The 14,914-nt window shown below is 45.9% G+C and overlaps 1 non-coding gene across 1 annotated transcript; it reads right to left on the bottom strand.

The window, feature by feature from the left end:
- Positions 1-14,563: 14,563 nt before the first annotated feature.
- trnae-uuc lies at positions 14,564-14,644 on the bottom strand. Its single transcript has one exon. It is a non-coding gene; the product is annotated as a tRNA-Glu (tRNA).
- Positions 14,645-14,914: the final 270 nt, after the last annotated feature.

The following is a 14,914-nucleotide window of genomic DNA, read 5'->3' as shown; positions in this document are numbered from 1 at the left end:
ACCTGTATTTGGGGAGGTTCTCCCATTGTTCTCTGCAGATCCTCTCGAGCTCTGTCAGGTTGGATGGGGAGCGTCAATGCACAGCTATTTTCAGCTATCTCCAGAGATGTTCGATCGGGTTCAAGTCCGGGCTCTGATTGGGCCACTTAAGGACATTCAGAGACTTGTCCCGAAGCCACTGTTTCTCATGGTCTTAGAGTCTTTAGGTGCCTTTTGGCAAACTCCAAGCGGGCTGTCGTGCCTTTTACTGAAGAGTGGCTTCCGTCTGGCCACTACCATAAAGGCCTGATTGGTAGAGTGCTGCAGAGATGGTTGTCCTTTTGGAAGGTTCTCTCATCTCCACAGAGGAACTCTGGAGCTCTGTCAGAGTGACCATTGGGTTCTTGGTCACCTCCCTGACCAAGGCCCTTCTCCCCCGATTGCTCAGTTTGGCCGTGCGGCCAGCTCTAGGAAGAGTTGGTGATTCCAAACTTCTTCCATTTAAGAATGATGGAGACATTTTTTGGTACCCTTCCCCAGATCTGTGCCTTGAGACAATCCTGTCTCTGAGCTCTACGGACAATTCCTTCGACCTCATGGCTTGGTTTTTGCTCTGACGGGCACTGTCAACTGTGGGACCTTATATAGACAGGTATGTGCCTTTCCAAATCATGTCCAATCAATTGAATTTACCACAGGTGGACTCCAATCAAGTTGTAGAAACATCTCAAGGATGATCAATGGAAACAGGATGCACCTGAACTCAATTTCGAGTCTCAATACAAAGGGCCTGAATACTTATGTAAATAAAATATTTCTGTTTTTTATTTTTAATAAATGTGCAAAAATGTCTGTTTTCGCTTTGTCATTATGGGGTATTGTGTATAGATTGATGAGGAAAACATTTAATTTAATCAATTTTAGAATAAGGCTGTAACATAACAAAATGTGGAAAAAGTCAAGGGGTCTGAATACTTTCCAAAGGCACTGTATATATTTTGTTGCCTTAGTATGAACATAGGCCATAGGATCCCATTCATTCAGAAAATATGTCCAAAAACATTTTGTGTGAAAGATTCTTAATTCCCTATCCTTCTCTCCAGACCTCCAGCAGCTCTCTTTCCCGGTCTTTGAAGAGGAGCTTCCACCTGAGCAGCAGCACTGTGAGCAGGAGTGGAACCCCAGTCTGGGGCAGGAGGACCCAGAGCCCACTCAGATTAAAGAGGAACAGGAGGAACTCTGGACCTGTCAGGGGGAACAGCAGCTTGAAAGGCTGGATTCTGAGAAAAAAGAGTTCATATTCACTCCTGCCTCTGTGAAAAATCAGGACCCACCTCAGCCCTCGCATCTTTTCCAAATACGAATTGTGGATTCACCCACCAACACAACTGAGATGAAAACAGAACCTGATGGAGACGGCTACAGAGTATCAGATAAAACATTTACTTGTCAAATTTGTGGCAAATGTTTCAAACGGAACTGGGATCTTAAAAGGCATATGAAGAACAAGGTGCATATGAGAAAGGTGCATGTGGTTTCTCACAATACGGAGAAACCATACAGGTGTCATGTTTGTGGCAAAAGTTTCAATTGGGAATCTTTTCTGAAAAGGCATATGAGGACCCATACAGGGGAGAAACCTTATTTCTGCAATGAATGTGGGAAATGCTATGGTCAAATTGGACATCTGCGAGTGCATATGAGGAATCACACAGGGGAAAGACCATACAGATGTTCTTTTTGCAAAAAAGGCTTTACCACATCATTCCAGTTAAAACAACATAATTGTCCCCCAATTGTTGGTAAATAAGAGATTTAAAGGTATATGGTTGAAAGGATTTTTTATAAATAAAGGCACTCTCTAATATGTGAAAAGGAACACAGACATTTTAAAAGTGCAGTGCTTGGGCCATGCCTTCATTTTTTGGCTTACAGGAATGAAGTGTAAGCTGAGTCTCTACCTATCTATTGATGTAAATACACTATATATACAAAAATATGTGGACACCCCTTAAAATTAGTGGATTTGGCTATTTCAGCCACACCCATTGCTGACAGGTGTATCAAATCGAGCACACAGCCATGCAATCTCCATAGTCAAACATTGGCAGTAGAATGGCCCTACTGAAGAGCTCAGTGACTTTCAACATGGCACCGTCATAGGATGCCACCTTTCCAACAAGTAAGTTTGTCAAATTTCTGCCCTGCTAGAGCTGCCCCGGTCAACTGTAAGTGCTGTTATTGTGAAATGGAAACGTCTAGGAGCAACAAGGCTCAGCCGTGAAGTGGTAGACCACACAAGCTCACAGAACGGGACCACCGAGTGCTGAAGCGCGTAGCACCTAAAAATCGTCTGTTCTCGTTGTAACACTCACTACCGAGTTCTAGACTGCCTCTTGAAGCAACGTCAGCACAAGAACTGTTCGACGGGAGCTTCATGAAATGGGTTTCCATGGCCGAGCAGCCACACAAGCCTAAGATCACCATGCGGAATGCCAAGCGTTGGCTGGAGTGGTGTAAAGCTCGCCGCTATTGGACTCTGGAGCAGTGAAAACACGTTCTCTGGAGTGATGAATCATGCTTCACCATCTGGCAGTCCGATGGACAAATCAGGATTTGGCGGATGCCAGGAGAACGCTACCTGCCCGAATGCATAGTGCCAACTGTAAAGTTTGATGGAGGAGCATTAATGGTCTGTGTCTATTTTTTATGGTTCGGGCTAGGCCCCTTAATTCCAGTGAAGGGGAATCTTAACTCTACAGCATACAATGACATTCTAGACGATTCTGTGCTTCCAACTTTGTTGCAACAGTTTGTGGAAGGCCCTTTCCTGTTTAAGCATGACAATGCCCCCATGCACAAAGCAAGGTGTGGAAGAACTTGACTGGCCTGCACAAAGCCCTGACCTCAACTCCATTGAACACCTTTGGGATGAATTGGAACGCCGTCTGCGAGCAAAGCCTAATCGCACAACATCAGTGCCCGACCTCACTAATGCTCGTGGCTAAATGGAAGCAAGTCCAGGCAGCAATGTTCCAACATCTAGTGGAAAGCCTTCCCAGAAGAGTGGAGGCTGTTATAGCAGCAAAGGGGGGACCAACTCCATATTAATGCCCATGATTTTGGAATGAGATGTTCAACAAGCAGATGTCCACATACTTTTGGTTATGTAATGTATATCCCCTGATTCCCAGTTTGTCCACAAGAAAGCAGTAGAAGATCACATGACGTCTCATGGCCACTTGAAACCAGTTGCATCTGGTTTGGGTAGTGAGTCACTGTGCCAAAATGGTTTTCAAGCCTGACATCCTAAAATGACCTTAGCAATCGGGGCTTTCAAGTTATGGAGTTTTTTATTTTATTTTAAATAAGACACAGACAGCTGAAGAAACTTCAGACTTATTTTCCCATTCACCCTTTCCATGCATACTAAATGTTTGCATATTACCAGCCCTCATTTGGTCCAGAGGGAGGAAGCATGACAGTGTCATTTGTGAGAAATAGGTCAGAGAATAGGAAGGACATACCACTCTAGTCTCTGGTCCTTTGTTCGAATCGGTATGATGTGACAAATGGACATTTTCGAAAAGCCTCATTTGTTGTTTTTGAAGATATATTTAGGATTTCTCAGCAGTCTCCAGCAACTTTCTACATTAAATTTAGTTTGTAGACAAAGTTGTCATTTGTATGTGTCGATCAATTTTGTTTGTGGAACATTATATATTGACCATTGAATCAGCCATTTTATACCTGGGGATGATCACTTTCCCAGTCAATCCCATCACAATTGATCATAAGTTTGTGTCTGTTTCCTTCATGCATGCAAACTCCATTATCAAGTTGTGAGGCGGATGTTATGTTCAGTATCCAGCAATCACACAGGATTCCCTAAAAACATGCCACTTTGATACAGCTACGAGCGGAAGGGACTTTTCGTAGCAGCTTAAGAGAGCATTTTACCTAACCCTTTTCCTAACCTTAACCTAATTCTCCTAACCTGCTACAAAAAACTCACTTCCAGTTGTAGCTGTATCGAAGTGGCGTGTTTTTAGGGAATCTCCAATCACAGTCTGTTCTGGGACAAACATTACTGTGTAAATTGTCAAACAAATGTGTTTAATAAAGTTTGTTTAATAGATTTAACACCAAAAAACAACAACTTTATTTACACTATGTTTTCGAGATCCCAGGTTAACCTCCTGGTCCCAATTTATTTTCACAATAGCCTACACTAAAGTTATTAGTGCAAGAATGGACTTTCTACCATTCCAATTTAACATGAAACCTTTACATAACACATTTCTGCTAATATTGTGTATGTATTTGCATACATCAACACCAGTGGAGGCTCCGCAGAGGAGGAAGGGGAGGACCATCCTCCTCAGTGAATTTCATAAAAATAGTATAACATTGAAAAATTTATCCTTTTTAGATAAAACTATACTAAATATATTCACCATAGAATTGATTAAAACACACTGTTTTGCAATGAAAGTCTACAGTAGCCTCAACAGCACTCTGTAGGGTAGCACCATGGTGTAGCCGGAGGACAGCTAGATTCTGTCCTCCTCTGGGTACATTGACTTCAATATAAAACCTAGGAGGCTCATGGTTCTCACCCCCTTCCATGAACTTACACAGTAATTATGACAACTTCTGGAGGATGTCCTCCAACCTATCAGAGCTCTTGCAGCATGAACTGACATGTTGTCCACCCAATCAAATGATCAGAGAATGAATCTAGTACTGAAAGCATAAGCTACAGCTAGCTAGCACTGCACAGTGCATAAAATGTGGTGAGTTGTTGACTCAAAGAGAGAGAAAGACAATAGTTGATCAGATTTGAACCAATTAATTTCTTCCAAAATGAAGGAGAAGCGAGAGAGAGATATATTTTGTCATTTTCTTTCACTTTAACTTACTTAGATAGCAAATGCAGCTAGCTAGTTTAGCCTACTTAAACACCCAGCTCAAACAGAGGGATGCTATCTTAGCTAGCTGGCTATGACGATCCAACACAACACTGGAACTCTTCCAAGTCAAGGTAAGCTTTTTGTTTTACTAATTTATTGCCACCAGGGCCCTCCGATGTAACTGCTAAACTGCTTACTGACTGTACAGTGTAACGTTACTGCATGATTGTTGCAGGTTTACCAACGCGTTAGTTCTATTAGCTATGTTGACTATGACGTTACTTTAGCTAATATGGTGACAACGATGTAGGCTGTGTGTAGCGGTTTTGATATGGTTTGGCTTGGAAAGTTTTTTTCGCATTGTCACATACAGCTGATGTGTTGAGCATTGAAGTCCACAAGCAAAGGGAAAAGGTGAGAGGAGGAGAGCACATAGATGCGAGAAGGAATACAATGTGGCTGCTATGAAAGTGAACTGTGTTTACGTGTGATCAGGGGTTTATTCATTCTGCCGATTGTGTTGAAAAACACTTCTTAAACGGAAGCAAACGGAACAAAATAGGGATAAACATACCTGAATTTGTCCAATAGAAACTCTCGTTGGTAACTGCTGGACTAATGATTACACCCACTGTCTGTCCATGTGTCACTGTCTGTCATCTTAACATTTTCTCTCGACCTGTGTGCACCTACAGTACCGGTCAAAAGTTTGGACACACCTACTCAGTCAAGGGTTTTTCTTTATTTTTACTATTTTCTACATTGTAAAATAATAGTGAAGACATCAAAACTATGAAATAACACATATGGAATCATGTAGTAACCAAAAAAGTGTTAAACAAATCAAAATATATTTAATATTTTAGATTCGTACATTTACATTTACGTCATTTAGCAGACGCTCTTATCCAGAGCGACTTACAAATTGGTGCATTCACCTTATAGCCAGTGGGATAACCACTTTAAAATATGTATTTTTTATTGTATTTTTTTTGGGGGGGTAAGGGGGGATAGAAGGATTACTTTATCCTATCCCAGGTATTCCTTAAAGAGGTGGGGTTTCAAGTGTCTCCGGAAGGTGGTGAATGACTCCGCTGTCCTGGCATCGTGAGGGAGCTTGTTCCACCATTGGGGTGCCAGAGCAGCGAACAGTTTTGACTGGGCTGAGCGGGAACTGTGCTTCCGCAGAGGTAGGGGGGCCAGCAGGCCAGAGGTGGATGAACACAATGCCCTCGTTTGGGTGTAGGGACTGATCAGAGCCTGAAGGTACGGAGGTGCCGTTCCCCTCACAGCTCCGTTGGCAAGCACCATGGTCTTGTAGCAGATGCAAGCTTCAACTGGAAGCCAGTGGAGTGTGCGGAGGAGCGGGGTGAGGTGAGAGAACTTGGGAAGGTTGAACACCAGACGGGCTGCGGCATTCTGGATGAGTTGTAGGGGTTTAATGGTACAGGCAGGGAGCCCAGCCAACAGCGAGTTGCAGTAATCCAGACGGGAGATGACAAGTGCCTGGATTAGGACCTGTGCCGCTTCCTGTGTAAGGCAGGGTCGTACTCTCCGAATGTTGTAGCGCATGAACCTACAGGATCGGGTCATCGCCTTGATGTTAGCGGAGAAACGACAGGGTGTTGTCCAGGGGTCACGCCAAGGCTCTTCGCACTCTGGGAGGAGGACACAACGGAGTTGTCAACCGTGATGGCGAGATCATGGAACGGGCAGTCCTTCCCCGGGAGGAAGAGCAGCTCCGTCTTGCCGAGGTTCAGCTTGAGGTGGTGATCCGTCATCCACACTGATATGTCTGCCAGACATGCAGAGATGCGATTCGCCACCTGGTTATCAGAAGGGGGAAAGGAGAAGATTAGTTGTGTGTCGTCTGCGTAGCAATGATAGGAGAGGCCATGTGAGGATATGACAGAGCCAAGTGACTTGGTGTATAGCGAGAATAGGAGAGGGCCTGGAACTGAGCCCTGGGGGACACCAGTGGTGAGAGCACGTGGTGCGGAGACAGATTCTCGCCACGCCACTTGGTAGGAGCGACCGGTCAGGAAGGACGCAATCCAAGAGTGAGCCGTGCCGGAGATGCCCAGCTCGGAGAGGGTGGAGAGGAGGATCTGATGGTTCACAGTATCAAAGGCAGCAGACAGGTCTAGAAGGATAATAGCAGAGGAGAGAGTTAGCTTTAGCAGTGCGGAGAGCCTCCGTGACACAGAGAAGAGCAGTCTCAGTTGAATGACCAGTCTTGAAACCTGACTGGTTTGGATCAAGAAGGTCATTCTGAGAGAGATAGCAAGAGAGTTGGCTAAAGACGGCACGCTCAAGAGTTTTGGAGAGAAAAGGAAGAAGGCATACTGGTCTGTAGTTGTTGACATCAGAGGGATCGAGTGTTGGTTTTTTGAGAAGGGGTGCAACTCTCGCTCTCTTGAAGACGGAAGGGACATAGCCAGCGGTCAAGGATGAGTTGATGAGCGAGGTGAGGTAAGGGAGAAGGTCACTGGAGATGGTCTGGAGAAGAGAGGAGGGGATAGGGTCAAGCGGGCAGGTTGTTGGGCGGCCGGCCGTCACAAGTTGCAAGATTTTATCTGGAGAGAGAGGGGAGAAATAAGTCAAAGCATAGGGTAGGGCAGTGTGAGCAGGACCAGCAGTGTCATTTGACTTAACAAACGAGGATCGGATGTCGTCAACCTTCTTTTCAAAATGGTTGACTAAGTCATCTGAGTGGCGCAGTGGTCTAAGGCACTGCATCGCAGTGCCAACTGTGCCACTAGAGATCCTGGTTCGAATCCAGGCTCTGTCGCAGCCGGCCGTGACCGGGAGACTCATGGGCGGCGCACAATTGGCCCAGCGTCGTCCAGGGTAGGGGAGGGAATGGCCGGCAGGGATGTAGCTCAGTTGATAGAGCATGGCGTTTGCAATGCCAGGGTTGTGGGTTTGATTCCCACGGGGGGCCAGTATAAAAATATATATATATGTATTCACTAACTGTAAGTCGCTCTGGATAAGAGCGTCTGCTAAATGACTAAAATGTAAAATGTAAATGTAAATGTCATCCACAGAGAGGGAGGAGGGTGGGGGGATTCAGCAGGGAGGAGAACGTGGCAAAGAGCTTCCTAGGGTTAGAGGCAGATGCTTGGAATTTAGAGTGGAAGAAAGTGGCTTTAGCAGCAGAAACAGATGAAGAAAATGTAGAGATGAGGGAGTGAAAAGATGCCAGGTCCGCAGGGAGTCTAGTTTTCCTCCATTTCCGCTCGGCTGCCCGGAGCCCTGTTCTGTGAGCTCGCAATGAGTCATCAAGCCACGGAGCAGGAGGGGAGGACCGAGCCGGCCGGGAGGATAGGGGACATAGAGAGTCAAAGGATGCAGAAAGGGAGGAGAGGAGGGTTGAGGAGGCAGAATCAGGAGATTGGAGGGAGAAGGATTGAGCAGAGGGAAGAGATGATAGGATGGAAGAGGAGAGAGTAGCGGGAGAGAGAGAGCGAAGGTTGCGACGGCGCATTACCATCTGAGTAGGGGCAGAGTGAGTAGTGTTGGAGGAGAGCGAGAGAGAAAAGGATACAAAGTAGTGGTCGGAGACATGGAGGGGAGTTGCAGTGAGATTAGTAGAAGAACAGCATCTAGTAAAGATGAGGTCAAGCGTATTGCCTGCCTTGTGAGTAGGGGGGGACGGTGAGAGGGTGAGGTCAAAAGAGGTGAGGAGTGGAAAGAAGGAGGCAGAGAGAAATTAGTCAAAGTTAGACGTAGGGAGGTTGAAGTCACCCAGAACTGTGAGGGGTGAGCCATCCTCAGGAAAGGAACTTATCAAGGCGTCAAGCTCATTGATGAACTCTCCAAGAGAACCTGGAGGGCGATAAATGACAAGGATGTTAAGCTTGAATGGGCTAGTGACTGTGACAGCATGGAATTAAAATGAGGAGATAGACAGATGGGTCAGGGGAAAAAGAGAGAATGTCCACTTGGGAGAGATGAGGATTCCTGTGCCACCACCCCGCTGACCAGATGCTCTCGGGGTATGCGAGAACACATGGTCAGACGAGGAGAGAGCAGTAGGAGTAGCAGTGTTTTCAGTGGTAATCCATGTTTCCATCAGCGCCAAGAAGTCGAGGGACTGGAGGGTAGCATAGGCTGAGATGAACTCTGCCTTGTTGGCAGCAAAACGGCAGTTCCAGAGGCTGCCTGAGACCTGGAACTCCACGTGGGTGATGCGTGCAGGGACCACCAGGTTAGAGAGGCAGCAGCCACGCGGTGTGAGGCGTTTGTATAGCCTGTGCGGAGAGGAGAGAACAGGGATAGACAGGCATAGTTGACAGGCTACAGAAAATGGCTACAATAATGCAAAGGAGATCGGAATGAAATGAACTAAACATCTGGGAAAGGAGAGAGCGGGGCCTCCCTCACTTACGTTTCACTGAAACACCCAAATATAAAACTCTCCCAACTTCCACCTCAGAAACTATACTTGTTGTAAACTACAGCGGTTCAATGTTTTCTAGGAATAGACTAACTTAGTTTATTCAGCTAGCTAACTTGGTACAGTATTCTTCCGTGAAAATCGTCCAGGGCACCTAGTCATATGACGCCACAGCCAACTAGCATGCCGGACTCCAACAACACGGTTTAGCACCAATACTCGGCCACAACAAACCACCAGTTTGTCAACACGCCAAGCAGATCATTCGTGTCCGTGTCTAACGTTGTGGGTTAGTCCCGACAGCTTGAGCGAGTCCGTCGTCAACTTATTCAGCCAGTTAGTTAGCTAGAATAGTTAGCATACTAGCTAGCCATTGCTTTCAGACAACGAAGCAACCCCTCCTCCCACGGCACGAACACACAGAGAGAGCCAAGCTAACGTTAACTAGTCACCCATGTCCCGAATTCCCTTGAACGACTCTGGCTACCAGTATGTAAAAACAAAACACAAATGTAGGTTATAACTTACCCCTAGCAGCTACTGTTAGCTAGCCAAGTGCAAAGCTAGCCACTGAATTGACTCAGCCAGTTCGCGTCTGTTCGCTAGGTCGTTCCAGCCATTGTTAGGAAAAGCCACCCTTTGCTTTGATGACAGCTTTGCACACTCTTGGCATTTTCTCAACCAGCTTCACCTGGAATGCTTTTCCAACAGTTGAAGGAGTTCCCACATATGCTGAGCACTTGTTGGCTGCTTTTCCTTCACTCTGCAGTCCAACTCATCCCAAACCATCTCAATTGGGTTGAGGTCGGGTGATTGTGGAGGCAAGGTCATCTGATGCTGCACTCCACCACTCTCCTTCTTGGTAAAATAGCCCTTACACAGCCTGGAGGTGTGTTGGGTCATTGTCCTGTTGAAAAACAAATGATAGTCCCACTAAGCGCAAACCAGATGGGATGGCGTATCGCTGCAGAATCAAATCAAATCAAATTGTATTGGTCACATACACATGCTTAGCCGATGTTATTGCGGGCGTAGCGAAATTCTTGTGTTTCTAGCTCCGACATCGCAGTATATCTAACACGTAATATCTAACAATTTCACAACATATACCCAATACGCACAAATCTAAGTAAAGCAATGGAATTAAGAATATATAAATAAATATATGGACGAGCAATGTCAGAGCGGCATAGACTAAGATACTGTAGAATAGTATAGAATACAGTATATACATATGAGATGAGTAATGCAAGATATGTAAACATTATTAAAGTGACTAGTGTTCCATTTCTTAAGGTGGCCAGTGATTTCTAATCTATGTACACTACCATTCAAAAGTTTGGGTTCACTTAGACATTTCCTTGTTTCGAAAGAAAAGCAATTTTTTTGTCCATTAAAATATCATCAAATTGATCAGAAATACAGTGTAGACATTGTTAATGTTGTAAATGGCTATTGTAGCTGGAAATGGCAGATTTCTAATGGAATATCCACATAGGCGTACAGAGGCCCTTTATCAGCAACCATCAGTCCTGTGTTCCAATGGCACGTTGTGTTTGCTAATCCAAGTTTATCTTCTAGGCAGAGTTGCAAAGAAAAAGCCATATCTCAGACTGCCCATCTTAATCTTATATTTTTTATTGCAGAGTCTGAGATATGGCTTTTTCTTTGCAACTCTGCCTAGAAGGTCAGCATCCCGGAGTCGCCTCTTCACTGTTGACGTTGAGACTGGTGTTTTGCGGGTACTATTTAATGAAGCTGCCAGTTGAGGACCTGTGAGGCGTCTGTTTCTCAAACTAGACACTCTAATGTACTTGTCCTCTTGCTCAGTTGTGCACCGGGGCCTCCCACTTCTCTTTCTATTCTGGTTAGAGCCAGTTTGCGCTGTTCTGTGAAGGGAGTAGTACACAGCGTTGTACGAGATCTTCAGTTTCTTGGCAATTTCTCACATGGAATAGCCTTCATTTCTCAGAACAAGAATAGCCTTATGAGTTTCAGAAGAAAGTTATTTGTTTCTGGCTATTTTGAGCCTGTAATCGAACCCACAATTGCTGATGCTCCAGATACTCAACTAGTCTCAAGAAGGCCAGTTTTATTGCTTCTTTAATCAGCACAACAGTTTTCAGCTGTGCTAACATAATTGCAAAATGGCTTTCTAATGATCAATTAGCCTTTTAAATGATCAACTTGGATTAGCAAACACAACGTGCCATTGGAACACAGGATTTATGGTTGCTGATAATGGGCCTCTGTACGGCTATGTAGATATTCCATTAAAAATCAGCCGTTTCCAGCTACAATAGCCATTTACAACATTAACAGTGTCTACACTGTATTTCTGATCAATTTGATGTTATTTTAATGGACACAAAAATGGCTTTTCTTTCGAAAACAAGGACATTTCTAAGTGACCCCAATCTTTTGAACAGTAGTGTATATAGGCAGCAGCCTCTAATGTGCTAGTGAAAGCTATTTAACAGTCTGATGGCCTTGAGATAGAAGCTGTTTTTCAGTCTCTCGGTCCAAGCTTTGATGCACCTGTACTGACCTCGCCTTCTGGATGATAGCGGGGTGAACACGCAGTTGCTCGGGTGGTTGTTGTCCCTGATGATCTATTTGGCCTTCCTGTGACATCGGGTGCTGTAGGTGTCCTGGAGGGCTGGTAGTTTGCCCCCGGTGATGCGTTTGGCAGACCGCATCACCGTCTGGAGAGCCCTGCGGTTGCGGGCGATGCAGTTGCCGTACCAGGTAGTGATACAGCACGACAGGATGCTCTCAATTGTGCATCTGTAAAAGTTTGTGAGGGTTTTAGGTGCCAAGCCAAATTTATTCAGCCTCCTGAGGTTGAAGAGGCACAGTTGCGCCTTCTTCACCACACTGTCTGTGTGGGTGGACCATTTCAGTTTGTCAGTGATGTGTACACCGAGGAACTTGAAGCTTTCAACCTTCTCCACTGCGGTCGTGTCAATGTGGATAGGGGGGTGCTCCCTCTGCTGTTTCCTGAAGTCCACGATCATCTCCTTTGTTTTGTTGACGTTGAGTGAGAGGTTATTTTCCTGGCACCACACTCCCAGAGCCCTTACCTCCTCCCTGTAGGCTGTCTCATCATCGTTGGTAATCAAGCCACTACTGTTTTGTCGTCTGCAAACTTGATGATTGAGTTGGAAGCGTGCTTGGCCACGCAGTCATGGGTGAACAGGGAGTACAGGAGGGGGCTGAGCATGCACCCTTGTGGGGCCCCAGTGTTGAGGATCAGCAAAGTGGAGGTGTTGTTTCCTACCTTCACCACCTGGGGGCGGCCTGTCAGGAAACCCACTACCCAGTTGCACAGGGTGGGGTTCAGACCCAGGGCCTCGAGCTTAATGATGAGCTTGGAGGGTACTATGGTGTTGAATGCTGAGCTATAGTCAATGAACAGCATTCTTACATAGGTATTCCTCTTGTCCAGATGGGATAGGGCAGTGTGATGGCGATTGCATCGTCTGTGGATCTATTGGGGTGGTAAGCAAATTGAAGTGGGTCTAGGGTGGCAGGTAAGGTAGAGGTGATATTATCCTTGACTAATCTCTCAAAGCACTTCATGATGACAGAAGTGAGTGCTACGGGGCGATAGTCATTTAGTTCAGTTACCTTTGCTTTCTTGGGTACAAGGATAATGGTGGCCATCTTGAAGCATGTTGGGACAGCAGACTTTGATAGGGAGAGATTGAATATGTCCGTAAGTGCATGCTCTGAGGACGAGGCTAGGGATGCCATCTGGGCCGGCAGCCTTGAGAGGGTTAACACCCTTAAATGTCTTACTCACGTCGGCCACGGAGAAGGAGAGCCCACAATCCTTGGTAGCGGGCCGCATCGGTGGCACTGTATTATCCTCAAAGTGGGCGAATAAGGGGTTTAGCTTGTCCGGAAGCAAGACGTCAGTGTCCGCGACGTGGCTGGTTTTCCTTTTGTAGTCTGTGATTGTCTGTAGACCCTGCCTCGTGTCTGAGCCGTTGAATTGCGACTCCACTTTGTCCCTATACTGACGTTTTGCCTGTTTGATTGCCTTGTGGAGGGAATAACTACGCTGTTTGTATTCTACCATATTCCCAGTCACCTTGCCATGGTTAAATGCGGTGGTTCGCGCTTTCAGTTTTGCGCGAATGCTGCCATCCATCCACGGTTTCTGGATAGGGTAGGTTTTACTAGTCACAGTGGGTACAACATCTCCAATACACTTCCTGATAAACTCAGTCACCGTATCAGTATATATATATATTATTTTCTGAAGCTACCTGGAACATATCCCAGTCCGCGTGATCAAAACAATCTTGAAGCGTGGATTCCGATTGGTAAGACCAGTGTTGAATATTCCTTAGCACGGGTACTTCCTGTTTGAGTTTCTGCCTATAGAAAGAGAGGAGCAAAATGGAGTCGTGGTCAGATTTGGCGAAAGGAGGGCGGGGGAGGGCCTTGTATGCATCCTGGAAGTTGGAGTTGCAGTGGTCGAGTGTTTTAGTACCGCGAGTACTACAGTTGATGTGTTGATAGAACTTCGGTAGCCTTTTCCTCAAATTTGCTTTGTTAAAATCCCCAGCTACAATAAATGCAGCCTCAGGATATGTGGTTTCCAGTTCTTTGAGGGCCGTCATGGTATCAGCTTGAGGGGGGATATACATGGCCGTGACTTTAACCAAAGAAAATCATCTTGGGAGATAATATGGTTGGCATTTGATTGCGAGGTATTCTATGTCCGGTGAACAAAAGGACTTGAGTTCCTGTATGTTATCACTGTCACGACTTCGGCCGAGGCTGCCTCCCCTCCTTGTTCGGGCAGGCTTCGGCGTTCGTCGTCACCAGCTTACTAACCACTGCCGCCCCAATCATCATCACCTTTGTCTTGTCTTGTCAATCACACACACCTGGTTCTAATCCCCTCATTAGTCAGTGTATAACTCTGCCCCCTTGTCCTTGTGGGTGATTGTTATTTGTGAGAGTAGTGGAGCTACTCGTACATTTTGTTGCCAGGGTAGATTTTCCCCTGTGCCTATGTATTATTGGATTCTACCGTTACAGTGTATTTGCCAGGGGTAAGAGTTTCCCCTGTGCCTGTTTCGTTGATCGCTATTTGAGCGCATTTGTGTGTCCACAAAGGAATAAACACTGTATTCGGTGATTACCCTCCTGCGCCTGACTCCTTCCATCACTTTTACATTTTAGTCATTTAGCAGACGCTCTTATCCAGAGCGACTTACAGTTAGTGCATACATTATTATTATTTTTTTCATACTGGCCCTCTGTGGGAATCGAACCCACAACCCTGGCGTTGAAAACGCCATGCTCTACCAACTGAGCTACATCCCTGCCGGCCATTCCCTCCCCTACCCTGGACCAATTGTGCGCCGCCCCATGGGTCTCCCGGTCACGGCCAGCTATGACAGAGCCTGGATACGAACCAGGATCTCTAGTGGCACAGCTAGCACTGTGATGCAGTGCACACTCATCACAATCACAATTACACCATGAGTCGTTAATCATAAAACATACACCTCTGCTTCCCGGAGAGATATTTATTCCTGTCTGCGCGATGAACTGAGAACCCAACTAGCTGGACCGACTCGGACAGAGAGAGCCATGTTTC

This window comes from Coregonus clupeaformis, chromosome 13 (genome assembly GCF_020615455.1).
Source record: "Coregonus clupeaformis isolate EN_2021a chromosome 13, ASM2061545v1, whole genome shotgun sequence".
NCBI lineage: Eukaryota > Metazoa > Chordata > Actinopteri > Salmoniformes > Salmonidae > Coregonus > Coregonus clupeaformis.
The sequence above is the reverse complement of the archived record's forward strand: the minus strand, read 5'-3'. Positions and strand labels throughout refer to the sequence as shown.